General features: G+C 41.8%; 1 long non-coding RNA gene across 1 annotated transcript; it reads left to right on the forward strand.

The window, feature by feature from the left end:
• The first annotated feature begins 375 nt into the window (after nucleotides 1–375).
• On the forward strand, nucleotides 376–7,933 carry LOC135561548 (uncharacterized). Its single transcript, XR_010459552.1, has 2 exons — nucleotides 376–678; nucleotides 6,862–7,933. It is a non-coding gene; the product is annotated as an uncharacterized LOC135561548 (long non-coding RNA).
• Nucleotides 7,934–15,089: the final 7,156 nt, after the last annotated feature.

The following is a 15,089-nucleotide window of genomic DNA, read 5'->3' on the forward strand; positions in this document are numbered from 1 at the left end:
CTAGTAAAGTAAAGTACACATACCGCAGAAAATTACTTATGTTACGGTTTTCTTGCGGTGAAGGAGAGTCGGACCAAAATTCAGCATGGTAATTTTGATACATGTTTAATAACCGAAAAACCACAAACAATAAACGTAACATGAAAACCGAAACAGCCTAGACTGGTGCAAACTAACACAGAGACAGGAACAATCACCCACGAAACACTCAAAGAATATGGCTGCCTAAATATGGTTCCCAATCAGAGACAACGATAAACACCTGCCTCTGATTGAAAACCACTCCAGACTGCCATAGACTATGCTAGATACCCCCACTAAGCCACAATCCCAATACCTACGAAAACCCCAAGACAAAACACACCACATAATAAACCCATGTCACACCCTGGCCTGACCAAAATAATAAAGAAAACACAGAATACTAAGACCAGGGCGTGACAACTTAAGTATTAATTTACACCACTGGTGACTTGTCAGGTCTAAGAAAACCCACACACACTAATCACACACCAACAAACAGACCAGACGCAACAAACACAGCTGAGGTTTCAGTGACGACCCTGTTCCTTCCTCCATTTTCTCTTTCATCTCTCAGTGGAGTCAGAGCAAAGGAGGACATTTCATCAGGAGGAGAGAGAGGAAGAGACATCGTGGAGGAAGAATCAGAATTAGTTAGTAAGTAGCACAGATAATTAAGATGTATTATCTGCATAATATGCTTGTGTGATATGCTTGTTATTAGATTGTATCCCTTCAGACTCTGGTGTTGGCAGTTGCACTTCCTCCCTCAGTTGGGGCTCAGTCACCTGGGACCCAGAGAGGGGAGAGATCAGGCTTGTCTTTCACATGTCCCTGGTGCTATGCAGAATATCAGAAAGAGAAGAGGACAGGAGGGAACATTGTCTTCATATGTGGATGTGTCTTTACCTATTCTAAACCATGTGAATGTGTCTTTACCTATTCTAAACCATGTGAATGTGTCTTTACCTATTCTAAACCATGTGAATGTGTCTGTACCTATTCTAAACCATGTGAATGTGTCTTTACCTATTCTAAACCATGTGAATGTGTCTTTACCTATTCTAAACCATGTGAATGTGTCTTTACCTATTCTAAACCATGTGAATGTGTCTTTACCTATTCTAAACCATGTGAATGTGTCTTTACCTATTCTAAACCATGTGAATGTGTCTTTACTAAACCATATTCTAAACCATGTGAATGTGTCTTTATTCTAAACCATGTGAATTCTAAAAACCATGTGAATGTGTCTATTCTAAACCATGTGAATTCTAAAAACCATGTGAATGTGTCTTTACCTATTCTAAACCATGTGAATGTGTCTTTACCTATTCTAAACCATGTGAATGTGTCTTTACCTATTCTAAACCATGTGAATGTGTCTTTACCTATTCTAAACCATGTGAATGTGTCTTTACCTATTCTAAACCATGAATGACCTATGTGTCTTTACCTATTCTAAACCATGTGAATGTGTCTTTACCTATTCTAAACCATGTGAATGTGTCTTTACCTATTCTAAACCATGTGAATGTGTCTTTATTTCTAAACCATGTGAATGTGTCTTTACCTATTCTAAACCATGTGAATGTGTCTTACCTATTCTAAACCATGTGAATGTGTCTTTATGTGTCTTTACCTATTCTAAACCATGTGAATGTGTCTTTACCTATTCTAAAAACCATGTGAATGTGTCTTTACCTATTCTAAACCATGTGAATGTGTCTTTACCTATTCTAAACCATGTGAATGTGTCTGTACCTATTCTAAACCATGTGAATGTGTCTTTACCCATGTGATTCTAAAAACCATGTGAATGTGTCTTTACCTATTCTAAACCATGTGAATGTGTCTGTACCTATTCTAAACCATGTGAATGTGTCTTTACCTATTCTAAACCATGTGAATGTGTCTTTACCTATTCTAAACCATGTGAATGTGTCTTTACCTATTCTAAACCATGTGAATGTGTCTTTACCTATTCTAAACCATGTGAATGTGTCTTACCTATTCTAAACCATGTGAATGTGTCTGTACCTATTCTAAACCATGTGAATGTGTCTTTACCTATTCTAAACCATGTGAATGTGTCTTTACCTATTCTAAACTATGTGAATGTGTCTTTACCTATTCTAAACTATGTGAAGGGATGGTGTGATTAATTGGGAACAAATGACTTGTTTCCACAATGTCTCTGCGCCAGTCACTGCCTCCTTTGGCCTTGGGGGTGATGAGGATTGAGAACATATGTGTGGCTTAGTGTCTGGAACCATTGTATGTCATCTCTGATGTTATAATTATCCTGGGATAGTGTGTGACCTAGAGGCTCACTCCCCTCACTGTGATGTGTGTGGTAGTGTCTGGAACCATTGTATGTCATCTCTGATGTTGTAATTATCCTGGGATAGTGTATGACCTAGAGGCTCACTCTCCTCAGTGAGCTTGTCCAGGAGTCTGGTCAAGAAGGGGTTTTATTGAGATGGGAGTGTCTGGAGTTGACAATTTGATTTATGTCATAGAATGAGTTGGTGTTTTTGTGCTATGAAGTACCAGGAACGAGATCGGAGCCTCGTCTTAATGGCCAAACTGAACGATAAGAACAGAATTTATAGCAAATGTTATCTGGCTGCGGGATAATCCTTTCTCATTTAACAAACATTCCAAACATCTGTGGTTTGTTATGTGGACTAGGGGGTGGATCTTTGCTATAAAAGATTTTATGAGCCTTTGTGTGAGGGCTCTCAACTAATCATCTGAAGGAGGTTCGTTGACCAGCAATCGCTATTGCAGAGCTCTCGTTAATAAAGATCCAGTTCAATTATGACTCTGACTTGTGTGGTAAGTTTATCTCTCCTCATTTGATAATACAGAAATGAACCACCACAACGTCGAGGAGGAAGATGAAGATGTAACCTTTATTTTATAAAGACTACACCGTCCCATCTGTCAACCCTTCGTCCAGTTGAACTGTTGCTTATGTTTTCGTAACTTTTCATTGTTAGATGGTGAGGTTTGACTAATGTTAATAAGGACACTTTCATGAACAAGTGTTCTATCACGTCCAACTACATCAACATGTCTAATTTGCTGATGCAGAATGTTTTATAGGAAATAATAATGTGGCCAGCTGGTCGGGTTATCTTTTGAGGACAGCTAACATGTAGCGTTCCATAGCGTGCAACTATGTCAAATAATTTAATGTGGATTTTGAGAAAGACGTCTAACAAAAATTGAAGGTATTTACCCAATCATTTCAAACCTTGATTAGATCGGGATAGGATCAAATATGTCTCTCTGTTTATACATGGGAATATTTGGGAACATCGTTATACACTTACAAATAAAGAACATTGTCCGTGGGCCAGCTATTGGGGAATCCTGACCTATACTGTTTACACTATGCAATTAGAGAGAGATCCTGAATCAAAACAACAGACTAATACTGTGTATGTCTGGAGCCCATATGATTTGATTATGTAAGGTGAAAGAGTCAGCCCTTGCAGGTGGCTGGGTTAACCTGTGGCTGGGACAGACAGGTGCTGAGTGATATGAGTGATGACGCTTATATTTCCTACAATGCCAGAATGCAAATCCCTGAGTGTGTGTGTGTGTGTGTGTGTGTGTGTGTGTGTGTGTGTGTGTGTGTGTGTGTGTGTGTGTGTGTGTGTGTGTGCGTGTGCGTGTGTGCAGCATATGCATTTCTGTGTTTTGTTCATGACACGCTTTGATAGGATTTATTGTCAAATAAAATGACTTGCAGTAAACGAGTTATACAATGGTGCTCAATACATCAACTCCCATCAACGTTTTTATGTAAATAACAGAACACGTGACTTGTTAGGAAGAACACAGGACAGAGAGCTTTGGCTAAAATCACTCATACATGTAGGTGTTGTACCATCGGGTTGGTCTCAGAGTTCTCCTGGAGAGAGAAGTACAAATATCACAAAGCAAGTTCTGAGTTACCAAAACAACTAAGGTAGGTTATTTTACATTTTAACCTTATTGAGCCTAAATGTTTTACATCTCCTCTTCATTCATTCTCTCCTCTGTCTCATTCAGACTTTCTGAGACAATTCACAATGTCTAGACTGACATAAGAGGAGACTTACATGTTTCAAAATATTTTGTATGTATGTTTGCATCAATATTTTTTTTTTGCCAACAATATATTGAATCAATAAGTCATGAATCGTGTGATCTCCCCTCTCTCATATCTCTTGTTACAAAAGGATGAATGCCTCTTCAGGAAATCACACTTACTTTGACAGATGGGAGGTTTGCTTGGACCAGGGCTATGTTGTGCCAGTGCTTGGCCATGCTGTCCAGGCCCTGTGCTTCCTACTGGGGACGCCAGCTCTGGTCTGGTGCCTCTGGCTCTCTCTGAGTGGAAGTCTCTCTGGAGGTCTCAAACCCACCCAGGTCTTCCCTATTAACCTGTTTGCAGTGGAGCTGGTGTTCTGTGTCGAGGGTCTCCTTGAGGTGACCACCTACTTACTCAGCAAGGATGTCATGTTACGGAATAATATTAATGTACTGTTTTACCTCGTCTGGACCTGCAGGCCCCTGCTCCAGAGCTGCATCTGTGTGGAGCGCTACCTGGCAGTGGCCCAACCTGTAGCTTTCCTCAAGTACAGGCTCCGGAGGTACAGGGTGGCGTGTTCAACCACGGTCTGGCTGCTGTCGCTCGCTTTTGCATGTTCTCCTGTCACTACAATGGGTCATGATGAAGCTGGAAGTTATGTGATCAGTAGTGTCTATTGCCTTGGGGTGGCTGTCATTTCTCTCTGCTGCTTCTTCATCCTGCGTGTGTTGAAGCAGCCTGGTCCAGGAGAGGTAGAAGGGGGCAGAGGGGGAGAGAAGAGACAAGGGATGACAGACCCACATAAGATGAGAGCTTTTAGGATCGTCTTAACCAACCTGGTGATCATCTTGGCGAGCTCCATCCCGGTGGTTGTTGGTTGGACCGCTCTGTTATCTAGTCTTGTTTACTTCTGCAATGTCTTCCCCTTGTTAATAATCATTAACATCTTTAGTATCCTGGTCTCACCCCTGATGCACCTCTACAGAGAGGGAAGGCTGCAATGTCCAAGAGGGACAGAGACACGTTAGACTGACAGTTGTGGGCACTAAAAGTACAGGTTTTTGTGACAAACTAAATGGCTAAATGATGGTGGAGCGCTGTGTTAAACACACATTTAACTACCATTCTTCTAGCAACACCGAAGCCTGCAACTGTAGATTAAACATACATAGACAAGGCATAGGCATATAATACATTGTACTTTTTTTGTTTTTGTTTATTTTATCTGGTGGCATGTAGCAATATCATTTTGTGAGATACTGTACGTCACCATTAGAGTTGTTGTTAACTATAGCTTCATATTGTTTAGCATTTATAGTGAATGTTGGGTTTATACAATTAGTATTAGGAAGGGATGGCTATATAGGGATTTAGGACAATTCATTTAGTATTTATAGTGAATGTTGGGTTTATACAATTAGTATTAGGAAGGGATGGATATATAGGGGTTTAGGACAATTTATTTAGCATTTATAGTGAATGTTGGGTTTATACAATTAGTATTAGGAAGGGATGGATATATAGTGGTTTAGGACAATTCATTTAGTATTTATAGTGAATGTTGGGTTTATACAATTAGTATTAGGAAGGGATGGATATATAGGGGTTTAGGACAATTCATTTAGCATTTATAGTGAATGTGGTTCGTTTGATGAATTATACAACGTATATTAGGATTAGGTGGATAGGTTTTTAATTAGGCCCAATCATTTAGCATCAGCGTTAAGTCATGATTGTTTTGTTCATCATGGTATGTTTTCTATTGAATTTAGGTTCCTTGTCTGTCACAAAGATTACAAAATGTTGTTCAATTGTATGGGGACTGAAAGTGCATGAGACTTGGCAAATACTGTCATAGTTGCTCAACATTCTAACCCAGACAGTGCACACTCCTAGAAAGCCATTAGGTTCCATCCAGACTGGTAAAAACAGAATCCCCCTGACGTTAAATGGATAGTTCAGGACTTTGGTAATGAGGCTTTGGTAATGAGGCCTTTAATGAGGTAGATAGAATGAGGCCTTTAATGAGGTAGATAGAATGAGGCCTTTAATGACGTAGATAGAATGAGGCCTTTAATGAGGTAGATAGAATGAGGCCTTTAATGAGGTAGATAGAATGAGGCCTTTAATGAGGTAGATAGAATGAGGCCTTTAATGAGGTAGATAGAATGAGGCCTTTATCTACTTCCCGAGAGTCAGATGAACTCGTGGATACCATTTTTATGACTTCCCATATTTTTGTTTAGCAAGTTAGCATTGGATTGCCGAACTAGCTCTAAATTCCTTCATATTGGACTCAGATATATACAAATGTTATCCATGAGTTCATGTCACTCCCGGGAACTAGCAAAAGAACGTCATGAACTATCCCTGTAAATGTGGCTATTTTAATGGCAGATGCACGTCAATACCAAGTCAATACATCAGCCAACTATGATCTAGTCTAGCTAAGTATAATGTTGTTTGGAGTGATCTTCATAGCATACTGTAGAAGCCAAACCCTAACCCCTGGAGGTATACACACTCATTCTTCTCCGATAAGATGAAGCCACAGCAGGTACAGTGAAACTCTGTCTTACCTTTTCTTGAAAACCCCCAGTAACTTATATTAGTTCGTAACAATAACATTGTCTATCTCAGAGTATTTCACCTCTATATCTGTGATGATTAAACTTATTTACACTAATTGTTCTACTTCTTCAGATCCACTAATTATCTCTCCTTTTGTTTTTCTCTCTCCCTCTTTATCTTAGAATGCAGCTCTTCCTGTTATTCAGAGACTAAAGTAACAGAGGACATGCAGCAATGAAGGAACCAAACTCCTCCTGATCCCATAAGGTTTCAGTTTTCCAGTGATGCATCTGTGGGGAGTGTTACCTGGCTGTTGTCCAGCCTGTAGTCTTCCTCAAGTACAGACTCCTAAGGCACAGGGTGGCATGTGTGATCATAGCATGGTTGCTGACACTTTGCTTCCTTGTGTCAAAGGGTGCTACCCATGGCAGCATCAAATTCAATGCTGGTATCTTCACCCCGGTTCTGTCTATCGACATGTTCTGCAGTGTCTTCTTACTGACGATGATGAGCAGGACTGGTCCAGGGGATGGAGGGAAGGAGGGAGAGGGTGAAACAGAGGAGGGAGGTAAAATGATGAAGAAGAGAGCCTTCCCTTCCATCCAGATCATCCTGCTGACCTTGATGCTGAACTAAACAAAACTTATTTGATCTCCTTAAGTTAAATTGTGACCCCTCTTACTTTTAATTTCAGCGTGTTGGTTAGCTTTACTCAGCCCCTCCTCTCCATCCGCAGGGCTTGGAAAACTGCCCTTCATCTGGGGATAAAGAGAAAGATACCTACACTGTAGGGGAAAGGTTGTCTTGAATTTATCAAGTTACCATTCTGTTCCATTCCCTTTAATCATATTATTCATGCTATTTAGAGGTTGACATGTGTAATAAGTTGTTTATGGTTAAATTAAACCGTGTGTACAGAAGGGTAAATGGGTTGATTGATGTGTGTGTGAAATTGCCATTCAATTGTTGTTGTATAGCTGTTAATCTCTGTGAAATTAGGGAGACAAATTGTGAGATTTTACTATAACCTCATGCTCACAGTTATATGCTGTTCCTGACTATTTTGCTTGTTTTGACACATTGTAACCCCCTAATTACTGTATATGTGTATCTGTATCTAAATAATATTTTAACTTGTTTTACATCTTGGATAGCAGTTGCTTCTCTAACTATTGAGTGGTGTTCTATATTGAAATGTATTGCTGTATGTTTTTAAAATGAAGTGTGGAATAAAGCAAATCTGATTCAACAGTTCAGGTCCCTGTCTGTCTGTTACTTATGATTACACAATGTCAGCAAATATGTCTCCCCTTTCAGTGATGAATGCACATGTCTTGGCTAATTGTTTAACCACTATGAAACATTCAAACCCAAACAGGACCCATTGCATTAAAACATTCGCTTCCATGATTATTGGGACCTGCCTGATGTTTGTATTGGTCGTTTGCATGACAGCCAACATAGTATTTTAGTTGTTGTAACGGTCTCTGAAGGAGTAACCCACTGGACAAAAACTGGCTGAATTGACGTTTATTTTAACCTATAAAATCTATATGAGTGTCACGTTCTGACCATAGTTCTGTTATTTTATTATTTGTTTTAGTTGTGTCAGGGCGTGAGTTGGGGTTGGCAGTCTATGTTTGTTTTTCTATGTTGGTTTTTGTGTTCGGCCTAGTATGGTTCAGAGGCAGGTGTTGTTAGTTGTCTCTGATTGAGAATCATACTTAGGTAGCCTGGGTTTCACTGTTGGTTCATGGATGTTTGTTTCCGTGTGAGTGTTTGGGCCACACGGTACTCTTTCGGTTTTCGTTCGTTCACTTTATTGTTTTGTATTTCAGTGTTCAGTTTATGTCTTTAAATAAACATTATGGACACTTACCACGCTGCACCTTGGTCCTCACCTTCTTCTCCCGACGACAACCATTACAATGATGACATAGAATCAACATGGAAAACGAATTATATTTGCAAAAAGTAATCAACTTAAATTTATTAGGACACTCATTAACCGATGCCAATGGTGACCGCTACTTTTACTGGGGTCTGACGTTTAACGAAAAATGCATTACAGACAAAAATACTTTACAGTTAACATACATTTAAAAACATGAACATGGTGTGTGTGTGTGTGTGTGTGTGTGTGTGTGTGTGTGCATCTATCAATTGCACATACATGTCAGTACAAATACACAAGTATGTCACACGGGGGAAAGGGTTGTACTTTGAGGTGTTGTTTAATTTGTTGTTTTTAAACCAGTTTTGCTCGTTCACTATATGAGATATAATACTGTACATTTCGATGACTCTGGACCTGGGGACTGTGAAAATACCCATTGTGGCATGTCTGGTGGGGTAAGTTTGTGTCTCAGTGCCTTGTGTAGATTGACTATGCAAACAATGTCAATTTCCAACACTTGAATGTTTCTTAGAAAAACAAGAAGTGATACAGTCAGTCTCTCCTCAACTATCAGCCAAGAGTGTCTGGCAGGCATAGTATTTATATGAGCCCTCTGATTACAATGAATGGTAAATGCCCCGCTCTCGATCACAAAGGGTGGTGCGGACGGCCCAGTCTATCACTGGGGGCGAGCTCCCAGCCATTCAGGACATTTATAATGACTTCAGCCACCCCAGGTAAGGTCTGTTCTCTCCGCTACAGTCTGGCAGGTGATACAGGAGCATCAGGTCTCAGACCAACAGGATCCAAGACAGCTTCATTCTCCAAAAAATAAAACTGCTGAAGAGATAATCAATGTCTGTCTACATACACCCACAGACTACCTGTACTGACTCTACCTGCACTAACATGCAACTTCAAGTTTCTAAAGACGGTTGACATCTAGTGGAAGCCCTAGGAAGTGCAACGATATCCATATCTCAATGTGTATTCGGTAGGCCAAGCTTTGAAATACTACAAACCTCAGATGTCCCAATTCCTGGTTGGATTTTTCTCAGGTTTTCTCCACCATATGAGTTATGTTATACTCACATACATCATTCAAACAGTTTTAGAAACTTCAGAGTGTTTTCTATCCAATACTAACAATAATATGCATATATTAGCATCTGGGACAGAGTAGGAGGCAGTTCACTCTGGGCACGCTATTCATCCAAAAGTGAAAATGCTGCCCCCTATCCCAAAAAGGTTCCCTTCTGTTGTCTAAAGGGTCAAAAATGACCCGCCACTATGTTTAACAGCTGAGAAAATTATGATTTTTTATACACTTAAAATTTGATGGCTTTTCCTAGAGTGACCCCAACATAAGCAAAAGTGAAACATCACCTTTGTTTATATTTCCATGAAAGCTGTACACCACCAGGGTACAAAGATTGTCGTAGGGTCATTTTGACCCAGCAGATATAAAATAATTTACACACCACAAAAACCACAAAGACACACACACACACACACACACACACACACACACACACACACACACACACACACACACACACACACACACACACACACACACACACACACACACACACACACACACACACACACACACACACACACACACACACACACACACAAATTATGTGTGCTACTGAATGAACTGAGACAAAACTAAAACTTTTTTGTGCATGAGCAGCATCTCCCCTCCACGACACCACACATGACTCTAGTTCACAATTTTTTTTTTTTAATTCAGACAAAAAATGTAAAAGATCTGCCAAAATTAACATTTGTGGAAAGCATTGTTTACTAATGGGGAATGCAGTCAGAGGCTATAAAGGTGCTGCAGATGACAGTCGCCCCTGTTCTCTTTTTGCTGAAGCCCTGAGTACACGTTTTAGTGCCCAACAGGTTGTATATCTAATTTGTTCACATGTCCAGGAGGAACAAGAGAACAATTATTTAGAAGAGGAGGACGTATCTGATGAAGAAGATGGGGAACAACCCTATCTTGATGCCTGATAAGCAGAACAAAAGGAGGGTGTTCCTGGAGCAGCTGGGAAAGGTACTTGTAACCACACACATTCAAAGAAGGGAGAGCCTCCCCCGCACAGCAGCCTCTGCAGCGCTTGTGAAAGCTGTTCAGGGGGCTGAATCTTGTCCTGATCCACCTGAAGCTGCCGCTGGGGCAGGCAAGAGGAGTAGATGCCAATTCTGCTCCCCAGAGAAGGACTGTAAAACAAATACTATGTGCTGCACATGTAAGAAATACATCTGCAAAGTCCATGCACACACACTTGCATACTGTCCTACGTGTTCTAATTAGAGTTGATTGATTTATTTTTTCATGTTTTTGTTTTGTATCTATTATCTTATTTTATTATTGTTTAATGTTGTTGTTTATACACCTTGTGGGTGTGGGCAATGGTTAAATAAATGGGAGAAGACTAGTATTTCATAGTTGAATTCCTCATTGCACAGTATATAAGAATATATCACTATGTTGTCAAGTAAGTTCAAGGCTGTTATTGTTTCCCTTCAATAAAATGCATGCAAAACTACTTTCTGCACATGTCTGATTCTTTATTAGGATATACAAGTGCTATCTCTTGCAACAACAAAAAATATCACCTATGCTTTGCCTTTAGCAATAATAATAATAATAAACCTCTACTTTAGTATATATACCATTGTCCAAAAGGTTATGGTCACTTAGACATGTCCTTATTTTTGAATTGGCCAGGAAACATTTAACTTTCTTCAGAAACTCGTCAGTCTATTCTTCTTCTGAGAAATCAAGGCTATTTCATGCAAGAAATTGTCAAGAAACTGAAGATCTGGTACAACGCTGTGTACTACTCTCTTCATAGAACAGTGCAAACTGGCCCTAACCAGAATAGAAAGAGGAGTGGGAGGCCCCGGTGCACAACAGAGCATGACGACAAGTACATAGAAGTGTCTAGTTTGAGAAACAGACGCCTCACAAGTCCTCAACTGGCAGCTTACTTAAATAGTACCCGCAAAACACCCATCTCAATGTCAACAGTGAAGAGGCGACTTCGGGACACTGGCCTTCTAGGCAGAGTTGCAAAGAAAAAGCCATATTTTAGACTGGCAAATAAAAATAAAAGATTAAGATGGGCAAAAGAACACAGTCAAATCAAATCAAATCAAATCAAATCAAATTTTATTTGTCACATACACATGGTTAGCAGATGTTAATGCGAGTGTAGCGAAATGCTTGTGCTTCTAGTTCCGACAATGCAGTGATAACCAACAAGTAATCTAACTAACAATTCTAAAACTACTGTCTTATACACAGTGTAAGAAGATAAAGAATATGTACATAAGGATATATGAGTGAGTGATGGTACAGAGCAGCAAACAGTAGATGGTATCGAGTACAGTATATACATATGAGATGAGTATGTAGACAAAGTAAACAAAGTGGCATAGTTAAAGTGGCTAGTGATACATGTATTACATAAGGATGCAGTCGATGATGTAGAGTACAGTATATACGTATGCATATGAGATGAATAATGTAGGGTAAGTAACATTATATAAGGTAGCATTGTTTAAAGTGGCTAGTGATATATTTACATCATTTCCCATCAATTCCCATTATTAAAGTGGCTGGAGTTGGGTCAGTGTCAATGACAGTGTGTTGGCAGCAGCCACTCAATGGTGGCTGTTTAACAGTCTGATAGCCTTGAGATAGAAGCTGTTTTTCAGTCTCTCAGTCCCAGCTTTGATGCACCTGTACTGACCTCGCCTTCTGGATGATAGCGGGGTGAACAGGCAGTGGTTCGGTGGTTGATGTCCTTGATGATCTTTATGGCCTTCCTGTAACATCGGGTGGTGTAGGTGTCCTGGAGGGCAGGTAGTTTGCCCCCGGTGATGCGTTGTGCAGACCTCACTACCCTCTGGAGAGCCTTACGGTTGAGGGCGGAGCAGTTGCCGTACCAGGCGGTGATACAGCCCGCCAGGATGCTCTCGATTGTGCATCTGTAGAAGTTTGTGAGTGCTTTTGGTGACAAGCCGAATTTCTTCAGCCTCCTGAGGTTGAAGAGGCGCTGCTGCGCCTTCTTCACGACGCTGTCAGTGTGAGTGGACCAATTCAGTTTGTCTGTGATGTGTATGCCGAGGAACTTAAAACTTGCTACCCTCTCCACTACTGTTCCATCGATGTGGATAGGGGGGTGTTCCCTCTGCTGTTTCCTGAAGTCCACAATCATCTCCTTAGTTTTGTTGACGTTGAGTGTGAGGTTATTTTCCTGACACCACACTCCGAGGGCCCTCACCTCCTCCCTGTAGGCCGTCTCGTCGTTGTTGGTAATCAAGCCTACCACTGTTGTGTCGTCCGCAAACTTGATAATTGAGTTGGAGGCGTGCGTGGCCACGCAGTCGTGGGTGAACAGGGAGTACAGGAGAGGGCTCAGAACGGACCCTTGTGGGGCCCCCGTGTTGAGGATCAGCGGGGAGGAGATGTTGTTGCCTACCCTCACCACCTGGGGGCGGCCCGTCAGGAAGTCCAGTACCCAGTTGCACAGGGCGGGGTCGAGACCCAGGGTCTCGAGCTTGATGACGAGCTTGGAGGGTACTATGGTGTTGAATGCCGAGCTGTAGTCGATGAACAGCATTCTCACATAGGTATTCCTCTTGTCCAGGTGGGTTAGGGCAGTGTGCAGTGTGGTTGAGATTGCATCGTCTGTGGACCTATTTGGGCGGTAAGCAAATTGGAGTGGGTCTAGGGTGTCAGGTAGGGTGGAGGTGATATGGTCCTTGACTAGTCTCTCAAAGCACTTCATGATGACGGAAGTGAGTGCTACGGGGCGGTAGTCGTTTAGCTCAGTTACCTTAGCTTTCTTGGGAACAGGAACAATGGTGGCCCTCTTGAAGCATGTGGGAACAGCAGACTGGTATAGGGATTGATTGAATATGTCCGTAAACACACCGGCCAGCTGGTCTGCGCATGCTCTGAGGGCGCGGCTGGGGATGCCGTCTGGGCCTGCAGCCTTGCGAGGGTTAACACGTTTAAATGTCTTACTCACCTCGGCTGCAGTGAAGGAGAGACCGCATGTTTTCGTTGCAGGCCGTGTCAGTGGCACTGTATTGTCCTCAAAGCGGGCAAAAAGTTATTTAGTCTGCCTGGGAGCAAGACATCCTGGTCCGTGACTGGGCTGGGTTTCTTCTTGTAGTCCGTGATTGACTGTAGACCCTGCCACATGCCTCTTGTGTCTGAGCCATTGAATTGAGATTCCACTTTGTCTCTGTACTGACGCTTAGCTTGTTTAATAGCCTTGCGGAGGGAATAGCTGCATTGTTTATATTCGGACATGTTACCAGACACCTTGCCCTGATTAAAAGCAGTGGTTCGCGCTTTCAGTTTCACGCGAATGCTGCCATCAATCCACGGTTTCTGGTTTGGGAATGTTTTTATCGTTGCTATGGGAACGACATCTTCGACGCACGTTCTAATGAACTCGCACACCGAATCAGCGTATTCGTCAATATTTCCATCTGACGCAATACGAAACATGTCCCAGTCCACGTGATGGAAGCAGTCTTGGAGTGTGGAGTCAGCTTGGTCTGACCAGCGTTGGACAGACCTCAGCGTGGGAGCCTCTTGTTTAAGTTTCTGCCTGTAGGCAGGGATCAACAAAATGGAGTCGTGGTCAGCTTTTCTGAAAGGGGGGCGGGGCAGGGCCTTATATGCGTCGCGGAAGTTAGAGTAACAATGATCCAAGGTTTTACCACCCCTGGTTGCGCAATCGATATGCTGATAAAATTTAGGGAGTCTTGTTTTCAGATTAGCTTTGTTAAAATCCCCAGCTACAATGAATGCAGCCTCCGGATAAATGGTTTCCAGTTTGCAAAGAGTTAAATCAAGTTCGTTCAGAGCCATCGATGTGTCTGCTTGGGGGGGGATATATACGGCTGTGATTATAATCGAAGAGAATTCTCTTGGAAGATAATGCGGTCTACATTTGATTGTGAGGAATTCTAAATCAGGTGAACAGAAGGATTTGAGTTCCTGTATGTTTCCTTCATCACACCATGTCTCGTTAGTCATGAGGCATACGCCGCTCTTCTTACCAGAAAGATGTTTGTTTCTGTCGGCGCGATGCGTGGAGAAACCCGTTGGCTGCACCGCATCGGATAGCGTCTTCCCAGTAAGCCATGTTTCCGTGAAGCAGAGAACATTGCAGTCTCTGATGTCCCTCTGGAATGCTACCCTTGCTCGGATTTCATCAACCTTGTTGTCAAGAGACTGGACATTGGCAAGAAGAATGCTGGGGAGTGGTGCGCGATGTGCCCTTGTCCGGAGTCTGACCAGAAGACCGCTACGTTTCCCTCTTTTTCGGAGTCGTTTTCTTGGGTCGCTGCATGCGATCCATTCCGTTGTCCTGTTTGTAAGGCAGAACACAGGATCCGCGTCGCGGAAAACATATTCTTGGTCGTACTGATGGTGAGTTGACGCTGATCTTATATTCAGTAGTTCTTCTC

The sequence above is a fragment of the Oncorhynchus nerka genome, linkage group LG18 (assembly GCF_034236695.1).
Source record: "Oncorhynchus nerka isolate Pitt River linkage group LG18, Oner_Uvic_2.0, whole genome shotgun sequence".
NCBI classification, from domain to species: domain Eukaryota; kingdom Metazoa; phylum Chordata; class Actinopteri; order Salmoniformes; family Salmonidae; genus Oncorhynchus; species Oncorhynchus nerka.